The 19265-nt window shown below is 46.0% G+C and overlaps 1 pseudogene; it reads left to right on the top strand.

The window, feature by feature from the left end:
• Positions 1–724: 724 nt before the first annotated feature.
• LOC143965188 (U8 small nucleolar RNA) lies at positions 725–865 on the top strand (annotated as a pseudogene).
• Positions 866–19265: the final 18400 nt, after the last annotated feature.

Below are 19265 nucleotides of genomic sequence, written 5' to 3'. Positions count from 1 at the left end.
TTTTTTTGCATTGATACATGTCCCCTGTGGCAGGACCCAGGTCCCCAAACACTTTTTATGACAATACCATTCATATAAGCCTTTAAAATTAGCACTTCGGATTTCTCCCTCTGGTGGTGCTGGGCAGCGTGGCTCTCCCTCTGGTGGCGCTGGGCAGCGTGGCTCTCCCTCTGGTTTCTGTCTAGCACACTCCTCGTTCTTTGTCCTGTAGCACTCTCTCCCTCAGTTTTTTTAAAGGGTGTAGTCTCCCAATCTCTCTCTTGATCGAGTTGTAGCCTCCTCCCTGTGGAAAATGGGGCCGCCAATCTTTGGGGCTGCATGTACCATGATGCTCTCCTCTCCTAGTCTCCTTTGATTGGCCCTCAGTTATGGCCAATAGGGAAGGAAAGGAGCGGGCAGGAAGCTGGGCGGGGAACCTGGTGAGAGCCGCCGTCTCTTCTCCCTGACAGGAGAAAGGGGGGTCAGCGGGGGAAACCTCTGATAGCCCGCAGCTCTCCATTCACAGTGCTACCAAGTTCTCTGCTGGACTGAGCAGGGAAAAGAGCCCGAAGTCACACTACACTGATGGGGGGGCTTGACAGCACCTTAATGGTGTCACCCCACTGGTGCGGGCTGCCTGCACCCCAATAGCGACGCAACTGTGAGGAATTTAAGATCCGATCCCTGATCCCGGGGGGCACTTGACCCTCCTTGCCCCTACCTGCGGACGCCATGATGCTGGCTATCATCAGTGAGGTTACAGTATGCCCTACCTCTTCCTCCTTGTGGAGGAATGTGCATGATGAGTGGAGGAAGATGAGTGTGTGATTATACTGATCTCCTGCATTACCCTTATCCCACCACTGGGGGAGTGAACCATTCTGATATTCCAATGCTGCAAGCTGTTGGCTTAAAAATCGAAAAATGAGTATAATTATAGCTGGCTTTGTTATTTTTTGCTAAACAAACAAAAAAGACCGAAAAAAATAAAAAAACGTTTTCATAGTTTGTTATAAAAATTTTCAAACAGGTAATTTTTCTCCTTGAGAAAAGGGGGAGACCTTGTGCCACACAATACTCAACTGCTCCCCAAAACAGTGAGAAAATCACTGTGCAATTGGATGAAAAAAAAAGGGGGTGATAGGGGGCCCTAAATAAAAAATATAATAAAGAACCCTTGTATGATCACATGACATGGAAATAAAGTGGACATGTGCATAAAAGTGCAACCATAAACTTCACAACAAATATAAGTGAACTTGTACTTATAGTGCAATATATAAACTTATATATGGTATAAAAAAAAAGTGATCAAAAGTTAATTAAATAAAATTTGATGAAACTATAAAAGGTCCATGATATTCAACGCTGCATCTTGATTGATGGACACAAACCAAAAAAAACACCAGAGAGATTTCCTTCACCGTATGTCTTAGGGACCACCCAATGTGCTGAGAAATAAGAACGTCTCACCAGATGGTTGTGACCTCTTTAATTAAAAAAAGATCGAATGCGCTTTTGGGAAATCCTGCTCATCAGATGGTTGTGATCTCTTTAATTTAAAAAAGGTCTAATGCACTATTGGGAAATTCTGGAATTGGATGCCCTAGGTTACCAGAAGGATCTTCAGTAAAAAGACCTCCTCTCCACCAATGTTCCCATGTGGAAAGACAAAGGACAACTACATAGCGTAATGCTGCATTTTATTTTTAAACCCGCATATACATAAAAAGATGTCTGCTTACATTCGGGGGTGCCTAACCCGGCACTGGGAATAGCCTGCAAAACTGTATGAGGGAACCGCTTGCTTGTCTCACATCCTATGCTGGCGTGTGTTCCATTCGTGGGTATGGAGAAACCGGGAAACTGGGATCCAGAAGTGACGAGTGGAACACACGCCAGCATAGGATGTGAGACAAGCAAGCGGTTCCCTCATACAGTTTTGCAGGCTACTCCCAGTGCCGGGTTATACACCCACGAATGTAAGCAGACATCTTTTTATGTACAGTATATGCAGGTTTAACAATAAAATACAGTATTGCGCTATGTAGTTGTCCTTTGTCTTTCCACATGGGAACATTGGTGGAGAGGAGGTCTTGTTACTGAAGATCCATCTGGTAACCTAGGGCATCCAATTCCAGGATTTCCCAAAAGCGCATTAGTAGGCTTGTGCAATTCGTTTCGTAACGAATCGAAATTCGGCCGAATTTTGCATCTTTAGGACATTCGGATGCATCCGAATGTCCGAATAAAAAAATAACAAATTACAACGAATACGAAAGAAATATAACGAATGAATTCGAATGAATTCGACATGATTCGAAATTATTTCAACCACATTTGAAATTATTTCAACATGATTCGACATTATTTCAACCGCATTCGAAAATATTTTGTGACCCGACTTTAGGGCCATGTATCTCGGGGTCACTTGGTGCTAGACACTTCTTGATTTGTTTTTGATCAGAATTTTTATATGTTGTAGTGCTAGTATTATTGTGTTTGCATACCAAATTTGGTGTTTCTAGCTATAAGTGACCCCGAGATATGTGGTCCCAAAATCGGGTCGCAAAATGTTATTAGTTATTAGAGCAGAGAATGACATTTTGCGACCCGATTTTGGGGCCACATATCTCGGGGTCACTTATAGCTAGAAACCCCAAATTTGGTATGCAAACACAATAGTACTAGCACTACAACATATCCAAATTTGTAGCACCAAGTGACCCCGAGATACATGGCCCTAAAGTCGGGTCACAAAATATTTTCGAATGTGGTTGAAATAATGTCGAATCATGTTGAAATAATTTCCAATCCGGTAGAAATATTTTCGAATTTGGTTGAAATATTTTCGAATGTGGCCGATTTTTCGAATTCGGTAGAAAATGAAACGAAATCCGAAAACGAATTTAAGGAAGTTAACGAATATAACTAAACGAAATTAATGAATTAACGAATTAAAACGAAACGAAACTAAACAAATTTTTTCCTTTTGCACATGTCTACGCGTTAGATCTTTTTTTAATTAAAGAGGTCACAACCATCTGGTGAGAAGTTCTTAATTCTGAGTACATTGGGTGGTCACTAAGACATACGGTGAAGGAATTCCCTCTGGTGTTTTTTTGGTTTGTGTCCATCAATCAAGATGCAGCGTTGAATATCATGGACCTTTTATAGTTTCATGAACTTTTGATCACTTTTTTTTATACCATATATAAGTTTATATATTGCACTATAAGCACAAGTTAACTTTAATATTTGTTGTGAAGTTTATGGTTGCACTTTTATGCACATGTCCACTTTATTTCTGCCCTGCCCCAGTCTGTCCGATCAGCCCCTACCCTGTCCACCTTTAGGAGTTCCCTGAAAACTCATTTATTCAGGGAAGCCTATCCCACACCCACCTAACTGTCCCCGAGCCGCCCCCATCAAATCATTCTCTGCCGCTATTACCTTTTGTTCCACCACCCCCTCCCATTAGAATCTAAGCTCTATGAGCCGGGCCCTCCTGTACCTTTTGTATTGTACTGTAATTGTGTTGTCCCCCCTATACATTGTAAAGCGCTGCGTAAACTGTTGGCACTATATAAATCGTGAATAATAATAATAATAATATTTCCATGTCATATGATCATACAAGGGTTCTTTATTACATTGTTTATTTAGCACCCCCATCACCCTTTTTTTGTCCAATTTTTCTCTTTCGCTGTTGGGCGCTGTTGGGGCTGCAATGATGAGCACTGATAAGTGGCACTGATGAGATGGCACTGGTGGGCACTGGTAGGTGGCACTGAGAGGCAGCACTGATTGTCTCTCGGTGCTGTCAATTAAATCCATTGATATGGGAGTGGGGAGGAGGGCCCGAGTTCAACTGTCAGGACGCAGCAGTGGGACTCAAAAGGTAGTAGTAATTGGGCCCAAATTGTCAATATTTTGTGTGGCCACCATTATTTTTCAGCACTGCCTTAACCATCTTGCACATGGAGTTCACCAGAGCTTCACAGGGTGCCACTGGAGTCCTCTTCCACTCCTTTATGACGACATTACAAAGCTGGTGAATGTTAGAGACCTTGCACATCTCCACCTTCCATTTGAGGATGCTCCACAGATGCTCAATAGGGTTTAGGTCTGGAGACATGCTTGGCCAGTCCATCACTTTTACCCTTAGCTTCTTTAGCAAGGCAGTGGTCGTCCTGGAGGCGTGTTTGGGGTCATTATCATGCTGGAATACTGCCCTGCAGCCCAGTCTCCAAAGGGAGGGGATGAAGCTCAGGGCCGATCCTAGGGTCGCTGACACCTGGGTGCAGAAATATTTCACATGGGCGTGGTCATCTTACTAACTCCTCCCCGTTACAAATGTTTCTATGTCAACAACTCAAACACAAAGATGCTCCCCTAAGGAGTCTTTTTTTGCCCAGGGATCCTTCCATGATCTCTTAACTATAAAGAAATTACAGGAAGAGAGTACACTAATGGGACCTGGAGGGGGTCTCTCTAACAGACACAGAGAGGGCTTCTGTTAGAGAGTCTGGTAGAAAGAGCCCCCAGACATACTACAGACATAGTACAGGAGACTGTCAGAGACTCCAGACATGATGATACAAGAGATGATCAGAGACTGCAGACATGATACAAGAAATGGTCAGAGACTGCAGACATACTATGGGAGATGGTCAGAGGCTGCAGACATGATACAAGAGATGGTCACAAACTGCAGACATGATACATGAGATGGTCACAGACAGCAGACATGATGATACAAGAGATGGCCAGAGACTGCATACATGATACAAGAGATGATAAGAGACTGCAGACATTATACAGGAGATGGTCAGAGACTGCAGACATAATGATACAAGATATGGTCAGAGACTGCAGACATGATACAGGAGATGATAAGAGACTGCAGACATTATACAGGAGATGGTCAGAGACTGCAGACATAATGATACAAGATATGGTCAGAGACTGCAGACATGATACAGGAGATGATAGGAGACTGCAGACATAGTACAGGAGATGGTCAGAGACTGCAGACATGATACAAGAAATGGTCAGAGACTGCAGACATACTATGGTAGATGGTCAGAGACTGCAGACATGATGATACAAGATATGGTCAGAGACTGCAGACATGATACAGGAGACTGCAGACATGATACAGGAGATGGTCAGAGACTGCAGACATGATACAGGAGATGATAAGAAACTGCAGACATGATACAGGAGATGATAAGAGACTGCAGACATAGTACAGGAGATAGTCAGAGACTGCAGACATGATACAGGAGATGGTCTGAGACTGCAGACATGATACAGGAGATGGTCTGAAACTGCAGACATGATACAGGAGATGGTCAGAGACTGCAGACATGATACAGGAGATGGTCTGAGACTACAGACATGATACAGGAGATGGTCAGAGACTGCAGACATTATACAGGAGATGGTCAGAGACTGCAGACATAATGATACAAGATATGATCAGAGACTGCAGACATGATACAGGAGATGATAAGAGACTGCAGACATAGTACAGGAGATGGTCAGAGACTGCAGACATGATACAAGAAATGGTCAGAGACTGCAGACATACTATGGTAGATGGTCAGAGACTGCAGACATGATGATACAAGATATGGTCAGAGACTGCAGACATGAGACAGGAGACTGCAGGCATGATACAGGAGATGGTCAGAGACTGCAGACATGATACAGGAGATGATAAGAGACTGCAGACATGATACAGGAGATGGTCAGAGACTGCAGACATTATACAGGAGATGGTCAGAGACTGCAGACAAATGATACAAGATATGGTCAGAGACTGCAGACATGATACAGGAGACTGCAGACATGATACAGGAGATGGTCAGAGACTGCAGACATGGTACAGGAGATGATAAGAGACTGCAGACATGATACAGGAGATGGTCAGAGACTGCAGACATTATACAGGAGATGGTCAGAGACTGCAGACATGATACAGGAGATGGTCAGAGACTGCAGACATGATACAGGAGATGGTCAGAGACTGCAGACATGATACAGGAGATGGTCAGAGACTGCAGACATGATACAGGAGATGGTCAGAGACTGCAGACATGATACAGGAGATGGTCAGAGACTTCAAACATAAACCAGGACTTTTTTTCTTCTAAGAGAATAGATGCAGGTACTCACCCCCCATAGTGCACAGAGTACAGGGTTCAGAGGTGTGTAACACACAGGGCTTAGGAGTATGCATTGCACAGGCTGAAGGGCACAGGAGTGCGTATCGCACAGAGCACAGGAGTGTGTGTTACACAGAGCATAGGGATAAGGAGCGCATACTGCACAGAGCACAAAGCACGGGAGTGCGTTTTAAACAGAAAGTACAGGAGTGCGATACGCACAGACGGCACAGGAGTGCGATACGCACAGACGGCACAGGAGTGCGATACACACGGACGGCAGAGGGTTCAGGAATGCGTATTGTACTTGTGTTGGGCTGAGGTTTGATTGTTTTGCTGGGCTGAGGAGTGCAATGTGAGGGGTGTACTTACTTTTGTGAAAAACTGTATATATAAATATATATTATCATTATTATTACCCAGGATTTATATAGCGCAAATGTGATTTATATGATTTTGTGTAACTGGTCTGCAATAAATAAATAAGGGTGGGATGTCCACTTACACATGTCAATGGACTGTGGATCCTATGTCGAAAATCTGTCCTATGTCAAAAATGCAGGCAGCTGACTCCTACCACGTGGCCGGTTAGCTCAGTTGGTTAGAGCGTGGTGCTAATAACGCCAAGGTCGCGGGTTCGATCCCTGTACGGGCCACAATTACCTTTTCTTCTTTTTTTTTTTTTTTTTTTTTAATATAAATATGTTCACAGTCATAACATCAAGCATTTATTTTAAATAATGCTTTCACTGTTAAAGACGAATGTCCAAATGAAGAATGGCTTTAGATTTGCCACAGAAAACAACAAGCCAGATAGATATATGACGTTTATCAGACACATCATTGCAGTCACACATACTGACCAGCAGAGGGATTAGTGAGCTCTCTTCTTACAGCACTTGTATTGAATGGCTTTCTTATCCTTATCTAATCTGTAAATCTCCCCATACACATGACAATCTGATTGTACAATCTTCTTTAGATCGACCATCAATTATATAGCACCGGAGCCTGCCTGATTGCATTATTTTAAAAGAAAATGACTAGTAAATCCAATTCCAGAGATGATATCATCTGTACTAGGGATGCACCGATAAATTTTTTTTTTTTTTTTTTTACAACGAATACCGATACTTTTTTTTTTTTTTTTTTTAGTACTCGCCAATTACCGATACCTACCGCAACTGTTTTGTTTTCACTTCACCTCTCAGAGCTGTTGGTACAAAGCATTGAAAAGTTATTTACAAATAAAATAAATTGATTTTTGTTTTTCATTTTGCGCTTTTTCATTGTGAAAAGTGTTAATATATATATGAAAAAATATTTTGTTTATAAAATAGATGTGAAAAAAAAGAAAAATAATAATTGGAGGAGAGCAGGGAGTTAATTAAGGCTGATTCAAGTAAATTAAGGGTTAATAAGAGGATCACAGAGGAACATTTATTTGTTCATCCCTTTGATCTGCAGATGAAGAAACAGAAAGATACAAAAAGAAACAATGTTTCTTTTTATTTCAGTGTTTCAGTGGCTGAGCAATGTTGTTAATAAACATTGCCAGCTGCTTTTTTTTTTTTTTCTCACAGCTCCAATTACTGGACTTCTTTAACACTTTAGCTGTCAACAGGAGAGACATCGAGAAGCTGTAGTAGTTGGCGTTACTACACTGATCACTGTAATCTTCCAGGCAGTGGCGACTGGTGTGTTTTTATTTTTGTGGGGGGGGGGGGGGCGGCAAATAACCACCACTCCCGCCCTCTCTAGTTAGGTTGGGTTACCCGCACCCCTACTCCCCGCCCCCCAGACGGTAATCAAGCTTGGCACTTACCTACTCTAAGTTTCAGGTGGGTTGCGACTCCTATGGGCGGTGACTCCTGTGTCCTCTCCTCCTCTTCTCCTCCCTCCTCCTCCTCCTAGGCGTCCAATAGGATCGCCTTTCCTTTAAGCCAATCAGGTGGCGGGTCTCAAGACTGGCTTCCTGATTGGCTGGGAAGAAGATCAGTGAATATTCATACACTATTGTCACACAACTGGGTGGGCTCGGAGTACAGTGCCCTTCTCCCCGAGCTCACCCTTTTTTGAAGCCTATTAGAGCCTCAGGCTCTCATCATGTGCTTCAAACACTCCCCCCCAATCGGAATCCATGGTCTGGCCCCCTGCATGTAGATCAGCGGGCCGGACAGATGGATGGGGGGGTGGCGCCTGTGCGCCCCCAATGGACAGGTCTTGTGCCGAGCTTTCATTCTACATAGTGACCACAGGGGGTTGATACTTGGCACCAACACCATTCATAGAACACCTTGCTTTTGTTAATGAATGGAAAAAAGTGTAAATCCTGACTTCCTCATCACTCATCTTCTCCTCAACCAGTCAGAGAATGACTTGTATTCGCTGAATAAAATATAAGGCATTCTGTGAATGGTGGCTGTGCTGAATAAGTGCCCCCCCCCCCCATGTTCTGTATGCAGAGGGGATGCCGCTTGGCACAGATACCAGAAAGCCCTGTCTTTACCAAGAACTAACATTGAGGAATGTGGAAGAAATGCAGAGGATCTAACTTGGACTGAACTAACTAGCATTAAACAGGAGTGGGAGGAAGGAGGGAAATGCTAAATGCAGATACAGAGAATTACACCTGGCATACAGGACAAGAGAAGTAGTACTGTGCATAGTCCATATATGCAGAATAAGAACAGATACTGAGAAGTACACCCGGCATACAGGACAGGAGAAGTAGTACTGTGCAGAGTCCATACATACAGAATAAGAGCAGATAGTGAGAATTACACACGGCATAAAGGACAAGAGAAGTGGTACTGTGCAGAGTACATACATACAGAATGATAACAGATACTGAGAATAACACCCAACATACAGGATAAGAGAAGTAGTGATGTGCAGAGTCCAGACATACAGAATTATAACGGATACTGAGAATTACACCCGGCATACAGGACAAGAGAATTAGTACTGTGCAGAGTCCATACATACAGGCAGTGGCGTAACTAGAACCTTCAGGGCCCCGATGCAAGAAACCATGAAGGGCCCCCCTGACAGGGCCCTTTACTCTGAGTTTGGTGGCGGAACAACAGGACCCGGTTGCAAGTGGGTGGCTACATGTAAAGGAACCAATTTCTCCATTTGCCGCCGCTTCTCCACCTCTCCCTTCCACAGGCATTCAGCGGCTGCAAGAGGAAAATGGAGAGATGGGTTCCTCTATGTCGGTGTTTCTCAAGCTTTTTCCAGTCAGGGCACCCTTTAAGTACATCCCTAGGTGAATGGGGCTGCATTGCAACCACCCTGCAACTGTGTGCATTGCATGCAGTTGCAGCATAGTGATGATGCATTTAAGGGGTTGTAAACCCTCGTGTTTTTTCACCTTAAAGCGGGAGTCCACCGGGACTCCGCGTTTTTTTTTTTTTTTTAAAAGCCAGCAGCTACAAATACTGCAGCTGCTGGCTTTTAAAATAGTGACACTTACCTGTCCAGCGCGCCCGCGATGTCGGCACCCGAAGCCGATCGCTAGGTCGTCTGTCAGGTCCTGCCACCGCCATCTTGGGTATGGGAATCAGGAAATGGAGCCTTTCGGCTTCATTTCCCGGTTCCCTACTGCGCATGCGCGAGCCGCGCTGCGCAATGAGGACGGTCCCCGCTGCCTCTGGGAGCTGTGTGTTTCCCAGCAGGCAGCGGGGCACTTACTGAAGGGGGCGTGCGCTTGCGGAAAGGGGCGTAACGTACGCCCCTTTCCGCAGAGAGCTAGCCCTGAAGTGGGTGCAGTTACCTGGATTATCCAGGTAACTGCACCCCCCTCCCCCCTGAAAGGTGCCAATTGTGGCGCCGGAGGGGGGGAGGATTCCGATGAGCGGAAGGTCCATTTTAGGGTGGACCTCCGCTTTAATCCATCCTATGCATTAAGGTGAAAAAACACCTGGCAGTCACCGGAACCCCAGCCCCCACCTTTTTACTTACCTGAGCCCTGGAACTTCACCAGGTGGAGATGCGCTCTTCCTTTGCCCGGGGTTCTCGGCTCCTGATTGGATAGATTGATAGCAGCTCAACCATTGGCTCCCACTGCTGTTAATAAAATCCAATGAGGCGAGCGTCAGGGGCGCCTGCAAGGTAACCCCCCCCCCCCCCGGGAGAGCGCTTCTCCTAGGGGGTTGTCTGATAAGAGGAGGAGCCACGAGAGCCACCGAGGGACCCCAGAATACAAGGTTTGGGGCCACTCTGTGCAAAACGAGCTGCACAGTGAGGGTAAGTATAACATGTTTGTTATAAAAAAAAAAAAAAAGCAAAACCTTTACAATCACATTAAGGGATTAAAACAGGTGGTCAGGAGGCAACATATTGCCCCTTTACCAGCTGTCAAATGCATCTGAAAAGCGATCTGAGCACAGATCGCTTTTCAGAGTAATAGCATTTTTTTTGCTGCTACTTTGAACAAGCAAGAAAAAAAAAACTGTTCTGATTGTACACATATGGAGTTTTTTTTTTTTAAATGACAACATTTTTTTTTTTTTAGAAAATCGCCCAGCTCTAATATGGGAAGGGGGGGCAGGATTAAACGCAGATACATAAAATGTGCATAAATACATCTAAACAGCGGTGGCTGGTGCTCAAAATTTTTGGGGGGCACAAACATTTTTTATAAACCAAATCATCAAATGCAGCCACTGTGCCGTCAAACGCTGCCACTGTACCCTCAAATGCAGCCACTGTGCCCAAACGCTGCTACTGTGCCCAACAAACGCTGCCTCTGTGCCATCAAACGCTGCCTCTGTGCCATCAAACGCTGCCTCTGTGCCATCAAACGCTGCCACTGTGCCATCAAACGCTGTCACTGTGCCATCAAACGCTGCCACGGCGCCGTCAAACGCTGCCACCGTGCCATCAAACGCTGCCACCGTGCCAATTTAACACTGCCACCGTGCCCATTTAACACTGCCACTGTGCCCATTTAACGCTGCCATTGTGCCATTAAAGACTGCCACTGTGCCCATTTAACGCTGCCACTGTGCCATCAATTGCAGCCACTGTGCCATCAAAAGCTGTCACTGTGCCATCAAACACTGCCACTGTGCCATCAACTGCAGCCACTGTGCCCATTTAACGCTGCCACTGTGCCCTCAAACACTGCCACTGTGCCATCAAACGCTATCACTGTGCCATCAATTGCAACCACTGTGCCAAACGCTGCCACTGTGCCCTCAAATGCTACAACTGTGCCATTAAACGCTGCCAGTGTGCCATCAAATGCTGCTAGTGTGTCCTTGAATGCCGCCAGTGTGCCCCCCCTGCCCGCTCGCCATCTACACACATGCACATACACACACATACACGCACACATGCACATACACATACACATGCACACACATACAGGCATACATACACACACACACACACACATACACACACACACAAATGCACACACACATAAAGTCTGTTCAAAAACGGCAGTGCTTTATCTTACCTCTTCCTGCCGGGTACTGCACTGTAGGGGGAGACAAAGAGCACACACTGCTTTCACTTTAGTTGCAAGCAGTGTGATGACTCTGAGCTCCCCGCACAGTGCCGATTACACTTTGGCTGAAGATCGGGGAGCTCGGTCTCAGCCGCCCGCTCCTTCAATTATACAGGGGGGCCCTCAAGGCCCCCCTGCAGCACGGGGCCCGGTCGCCTTGGCGATCGCAGCGACCCCTATAATTCCGCCACTGATACAGGACAGGAGAAGTAGTACTGTGCAGAGTCTATATACACAGAATAAGGACAGATACTGAGAATTACACCCGGCAAACAGGACAAGAGAAGTATTACTGTGCAGAGTCCATATATATAGAATAAGAACAGATACTGAGAATTATACCCAACATACAGGACAGGAGAAGTAGTACTGTGCAGAGTCCATACATACAGAATAAGAGCAGATACTGAGAATTGCACCCGTCATACAGGATAAGAACAGATACTGAGAATTGCACCCGTCATACAGGATAAGAGAAGTAGTACTGTGCAGAGTCCATACATACAGAATAAGAGCAGATACTGAGAATTGAACCCGTCATACAGGATAAGAACAAATACTGAGAATTGCACCCGTCATACAGGATAAGAACAGATACTGAGAATTGCACCCGTCATACAGGATAAGAGAAGTGGTACTGTGAAGAGTCCATATATGCAGAATAAGAACAGATACTGAGAATTATACCCAACATACAGGACAGGAGAAGTAGTACTGTGCTGAGTCCATACATACAGAATAAGAACAGATATTGAGTGTTGTGTCTTAAAGAGGAAGTAAACCCTGATGAGTTTACTTCCTCTTTGATTCCCTGCAAAGGTAAAGCATAATGGACTACTATACATCACATAGTAGTCCATTATGTGTCACTTACCTGACACAGGAGCCAGCGAAGTCACCGCTGTCCCCTGTAGTTCCGAGCGTCCATCTTCTTGGTGGGTCTCCGTGGGTCTCGCTGCTCCGGAGCTGTGATTCGCCGGAGCAGCGATGACGTCACTCCCGCGCATTCGCACGGGAGCCGACACTGGCGGCATATCGCCGTGATCTGCGGCTTACCCAATGCGCCTGCGCCGTAGACAGCGGTGCCTGTCTTCGGGCAAATATCTCCTAAACCGTATAGGTTTAGGAGATATTTCTTGGACCTACAGGTATGCCTTAATCTAGGCTTACCTGTAGGTCAAAGTGGTTTGTAAGGGTTTACAACCACTTTAAATGCTGCTTTTTGCATTGCCCTATTGCACCTCTATAGACCCAGTCCATGCAGACAGTATGGTCACCTGCTGACTCGGCACTATCCACAGGCAGCTTAACTCTTCAGTAAAACACCGACATTGAACACAGTTGTACCTACCTACATAATAAGGACAGATACTGAGAATGACTCGGATTTCAGGGTTTCTCACAGCCGGAGGGGAAAATGATTTCACACATAAGTGAAGGTCTCTTTTTTTTGGCGGGGATTTGTTTAATAAGAAGAGCCCGGTGGAGGGATTTGTCTATAACAGAAGATTCTAGTTTCTGCCCTGTGGGAACCGAGTGTATTGTTACTAAAAGTAGAAGAGATTATCGGACTTGCTGCGACCTCCCCACCCCCTCCCCGTGTGTATATAGAGGGGATCCGCACATGCACCACCCCGCCATATAACCGCCAGGAATACAAAGCTTTCATTAAATGTGTGATGATAAAATAAGCCGTACGGGTTTCATTATCCACTCCAAGTGACGTGTTTTCGTCATACGGTGCTAATCCGAGTCTATTTGTGTCTGGGGGCCGCCTGGAAAAGATCAACTTTTATTATTATGGGATCAGGATGGAGGTTGTGGGGAGGGGGGGGGGGGGGTAGAGGAAGCTTGTGACAGTTCATCTTATCTGCATGGAGGGTGTAGCCGGTCATATAATGGACCTATGATCTGACCCTAGATACCCATCACAGGGCAAATCTCTAAATACACAGTTGTGATATGTACAATAGGGCTGTTATATCTGCCAAACAATTTGTAATTCTGTCCATCCAGTCCTGAGAATCATACAGCCCTGCCAGATAGTTTAGCAAGGTCGCCTTACTATTCTATGCTAATAATTGGTCACATTCCCACCTCCAGCCTGGGTCTGGCAACCCCTCTTCTTGCTTTACTGTCTTCTCCCACCATCACACTTGATTGGCTCTTAGCGCAGCCCCCCTCCCACCCCCCTCACAGTCTGATCTCTGCTGTACAGGAGATTTTTAGAGGTTAGGGGTAAATTATTTATATTAGTTGGAACCACAAGAAGATATAAAAGGCACAATTCAATAATTCAATGTAGCTCTATATTCATTACATTATACATATATATAAAACAACCCCCCCATTAGGAAAAATAAATAAATCCCCCTTTATATAACAAAAAGAAACTTCCCAATATATCAATAATAACTTCCCCCGATATATAAAAAAACTCCCTTCATATAAAAAAAAAACTCCCCCTATATATTAAAGGAAAAAAAAACACCCCCATATATAAGAAAAAAAATCATAAATATATATATATATACAAAAGAACTCCCCCATATTTTAAAAAAAATTGTGAGGAATTGTGTCCCATCATTGGTGTCATTGGAAGGAATTGTGTCCCATCGATTTTGTCATTGGGAGGAATTGTGCCCCTTTGTTGGTGTCATCGGGAGGAATTGTGTCCCATCACTGGGGTCTTTGGGAGGAATTGTGTCCCATCGTTGGTGTCATTGGGAGGAATTGTGCCCCTTCGTTGGTGTCATCGGGAGGAATTGTGCCCCTTCGTTGGTGTCATTGGGAGTAATTGTGCCCCTTCATTTGTGTCATTGGAAGGAATTGTGCCCCTTCATTTGTGTCATTGGGAGGAATTGTGTCCCATCACTGGGGTCTTTGGGAGGAATTGTGTCCCATCGTTGGTGTCATTGGGAGGAATTGTGTCCCATCGTTGGTGTCATTGGGAGGAATTGTGCCCCTTCGTTGGTGTCATTGAAAGGAATTGTGCCCCTTCGTTTGTGTCATTGGGAGTAATTGTGCCCCATCGTTGGTGTCATTGGGAGGAATTGTGCCTCTTCGTTGGTGTCATTGGGAGGAATTGTGCCCCTTCATTTGTGTCTTTGGGAGGAATTGTGTCCCATCATTGGGGTCATTGGGAGGAATTGTGCCCCTTCGTTGGCGTCATCGGGAGGAATTGTGCCCCTTTGTTGGTGTCATTGGGAGTAATTGTGCCCCATCGTTGGTGTCATTGGGAGGAATTGTGTCCCATCGATTTTGTCATTGGGAGGAATTGTGCCCCTTTGTTGGTGTCATCGGGAGGAATTGTGCCCCTTCGTTGGTGTCATTGGGAGTAATTGTGCCCCTTCATTTGTGTCATTGGAAGGAATTGTGCCCCTTCATTTGTGTCATTGGGAGGAATTGTGTCCCATCACTGGGGTCTTTGGGAGGAATTGTGTCCCATCGTTGGTGTCATTGGGAGGAATTGTGTCCCATCGTTGGTGTCATTGGGAGGAATTGTGCCCCTTCGTTGGTGTCATCGGGAGGAATTGTGTCCCATCGATTTTGTCATTGGGAGGAATTGTGCCCCTTTGTTGGTGTCATCGGGAGGAATTGTGCCCCTTCGTTGGTGTCATTGGGAGTAATTGTGCCCCTTCATTTGTGTCATTGGAAGGAATTGTGCCCCTTCATTTGTGTCATTGGGAGGAATTGTGTCCCATCACTGGGGTCTTTGGGAGGAATTGTGTCCCATCGTTGGTGTCATTGGGAGGAATTGTGTCCCATCGTTGGTGTCATTGGGAGGAATTGTGCCCCTTCGTTGGTGTCATTGAGAGGAATTGTGCCCCTTCGTTTGTGTCATTGGGAGTAATTGTGCCCCTTCATTTGTGTCTTTGGGAGGAATTGTGTCCCATCATTGGGGTCATTGGGAAGAATTGTGCCCCTTCATTGGCGTCATCGGGAGGAATTGTGCCCCTTTGTTGGTGTCATTGGGAGTAATTGTGCCCCATCGTTGGTGTCATTGGGAGGAATTGTGTCCCATCGATTTTGTCATTGGGAGGAATTGTGCCCCTTTGTTGGTGTCATTGGGAGTAATTGTGCCCCTTCATTTGTGTCATTGGAAGGAATTGTGCCCCTTCATTTGTGTCATTGGGAGGAATTGTGTCCCATCACTGGGGTCTTTGGGAGGAATTGTGTCCCATCGTTGGTGTCATTGGGAGGAATTGTGCCCCTTCGTTGGTGTCATCGGGAGCAATTGTGTCCCATCGATTTTGTCATTGGGAGGAATTGTGCCCCTTTGTTGGTGTCATCGGGAGGAATTGTGCCCCTTCGTTGGTGTCATTGGGAGTAATTGTGCCCCTTCATTTGTGTCATTGGAAGGAATTGTGCCCCTTCATTTGTGTCATTGGGAGGAATTGTGTCCCATCACTGGGGTCTTTGGGAGGAATTGTGTCCCATCGTTGGTGTCATTGGGAGGAATTGTGCCCCTTCGTTGGTGTCATTGAGAGGAATTGTGCCCCTTCGTTTGTGTCATTGGGAGTAATTGTGCCCCATCGTTGGTGTCATTGGGAGGAATTGTGCCTCTTCGTTGGTGTCATTGGGAGGAATTGTGCCCCTTCATTTGTGTCTTTGGGAGGAATTGTGTCCCATCATTGGGGTCATTGGGAGGAATTGTGCCCCTTCGTTGGCGTCATCGGGAGGAATTGTGCCCCTTTGTTGGTGTCATTGGGAGTAATTGTGCCCCTTTGTTGGTGTCATTGGGAGTAATTGTGCCCCTTTGTTGGTGTCATTGGGAGTAATTGTGCCCCATCGTTGGTGTCATTGAGAGGAATTGTGCCCCTTCGTTTGTGTCATTAGGAGGAATTGTGCCCCTTCATTTGTGTCAATGGGAGGAATTGTGTCCCATCGTTGGTGTCATTGGGAGGAATTGTGTCCCATCATTGGTGTCATTGGGAGGAATTGTGTCCCATCGTTGGGGTCATTGGGAGGAATTGTGTCCCATCGTTGGTGTCACTGGGAGGAATTGTGCCCCTTCGTTGGTGTCTCTGGGAGGAATTGTGCCCCTTCGTTGGTGTCATTGGGCGGAATTTTGCCCCTTCGTTGGTGTCATTGGGAGAAATTGTGCCCCTTCGTCAGTGTCATTGGGAGGAATCGTGTCCCATTGTTGGTGTCATTGGGAGGAATTGTGCCCCTTCGTTGGTGTCACTGGGAGGAATTGTGCCCCTTCGTTGGTGTCACTGGGAGGAATTGTGCCCCTTCGTTGGTGTCATTGAGAGGAATTTTGCCCCTTCGTTGGTGTCATTGGGAGGAATTGTGCCCCTTCGTTGGTGTCACTGGGAGGAATTGTGCCCCTTCGTTGGTGTCATTGGGAGGAATTTTGCCCCTTCGTTGGTGTCATTGGGAGGAATTGTGCCCCTTCGTTGGTGTCATTGGGAGGAATTTTGCCCCTTCGTTGGTGTCATCGGGAGGAATTTTGCCCCTTTGTTGGTGTCATCGGGAGGAATTGTGCCCCTTCATTTGTGTCATTGGGAGGAATTGTGTCCCATCGTTTTTGTCATCGGGAGGAATTGTGTCCCATCGTTAGTGTCATTGGGAGGAATTGTGCCCCTTTGTTGGTGTCTCTGGGAGGAATTGTGCCCCTTCGTTGGTGTCATTGGGAGGAATTTTGCCCCTTCGTTGGTGTCATTGGGAGGAATTGTGTCCCATCGTTGGTGTCATTGGGAGGAATTGTGTCCCATCGTTGGTGTCATCGGGAGGAGTTTTGCCCCTTCGTTGGTGTCATCGGGAGGAGTTTTGCCCCTTCGTTGGTGTCATCGGGAGGAATTGTGCCCCTTTGTTGGTGTCATCGGGAGGAATTGTGCCCCTTCCTTTGTGTCATTGGGAGGAATTGTGCCCCATCGTTGGTGTCATTGGGAAGAATTGTGCCCCTTCATTGGTGTCATTGGGAGGAATTGTGTCCCATCGTTGGTGTCATTGGGAGGAATTGTGTCCCATCGTTGGTGTCATTGGGAGGAATTGTGTCCCATCTTTGGTGTCATTGGGAGGAATTGTGTCCCATCGTTGGTGTCATTGGGTGGAATTGTGTCCCATCGTTGGTGTCATTGGGAGGAATTATGTCCCATCTTTGGTGTCATTGGGAGGAATTGTGTCCCATCTTTGGTGTCATTGGGAGGAATTGTGCCCCATCGTTGGTGTCATTGGGAGGAATTGTGTCCCATCGTTGGTATCATTGGGAGGAATTTTGCCCCTTCATTGGTGTCATTGGGAGGAATTGTGCCCCTTCGTTGGTTTCATTGGGAGGAATTGCGCCCCTTTATTGTTGTCATTGGGAGGAATTGCGCCCCTTTATTGTTGTCATTGGGAGGGATTGTGCCCCTTCATTGGTGTCAGTGAAGGAAATAATGCCCTAAGGGCCAGATAAAAGCAAAGGGCCACATGTAGCCCACGGGCCATAATTCAGAGGCCACTGCTCTAGTCCAAGGGCCTTAAAAGGTGTAGCAACAATCCACAGTACAATAACGCCCTCTACTCATTACCAACCATTGTCTTCCCTACTGGCTAAATGACAGGATACATCAGTAACACATTACTGTGTTTCGGGTAAAGCCTTACACATGTAAGGCTTCAACTAAAACACGTTAGCGTGTTACTGCCGTATCCTGTCATGTAGCCAATAAGGAAGCATTACAATGACAGGATACAACAGTAACTGTCATAAACCGGATGTGACCAGAACTGTGTGACTGCGACAGAGTAAACCAAACATAAGTAGATGAAAGTAAGTGATTTTATTAAGAGAAATGCATATAATGTGAATACACCACCAATACCAAACAGAGTGAGAAAACCGAATAACAGTGACAACCAACCAGTATATATAGCAAAAGGGATTCCAGAATGGTAGTCAAGCCAGGCCAGGGTCATAAACAGGAGGTCAACAGATGGGGGGACAAGGAGAAAGGGATCAGGTAGCAGGACAAGGTTCCAGGGATGCAGGAATGGACAGGATCAGGATGCAGGAATCAAGGGTCAGGGTCAGGGTCAGGGTCAGGGTCAGGGTCAGGGTCAGGGTCAGGGTCACAGCATGCAGGTCAGGGCTCAAGGACAATACCAAGGCAAACATGTGAGTGCTTGTCAGCTATTTATAGGCCTGTGATTGGCCTCAAGTGACACCTGATTGCAGGAGGTGCTGTCTGCTCCACACTGCCAGGAACCATCCGCTGGTGGACGCCAGTACTGCAGCCCAAAGATTACATAATATCAGCAGGGAAAAGCTCTCCTGACAGTTCCAAACTGCCAGGAGACACCTGCTGGTGGACCTCAGTACTGCACGCCAAAAGACAGATATCAGCGGATGGAACATTTCCTGACAGTAACACATCAATGTGTTTCGGCCGAAGCCTTAGCATGTTACTGCTGTATCCTTTCATGAAGCCTATAAAGAAGCATTACAGTGGATGATGCCATGTAGCCAGCTTTATTATACTGACCAAAAGTGAAATACTGTCAAATACTAGTGGCGAAGAGGCGGCAATTTCCGCAGTAATGGGTCACAACTGGTTGCTGGGCGTTTGCAGTGCTTTCCTATTCTTTTGAATGGGTCACATTCAGCG

Source organism: Lithobates pipiens, unplaced genomic scaffold (assembly GCF_037356315.1).
Source record: "Lithobates pipiens isolate NorthernLeopardFrog02 unplaced genomic scaffold, aLitPip1_a1.2 Scaffold_8, whole genome shotgun sequence".
NCBI lineage: Eukaryota > Metazoa > Chordata > Amphibia > Anura > Ranidae > Lithobates > Lithobates pipiens.
The sequence above is the reverse complement of the archived record's forward strand: the minus strand, read 5'-3'. Positions and strand labels throughout refer to the sequence as shown.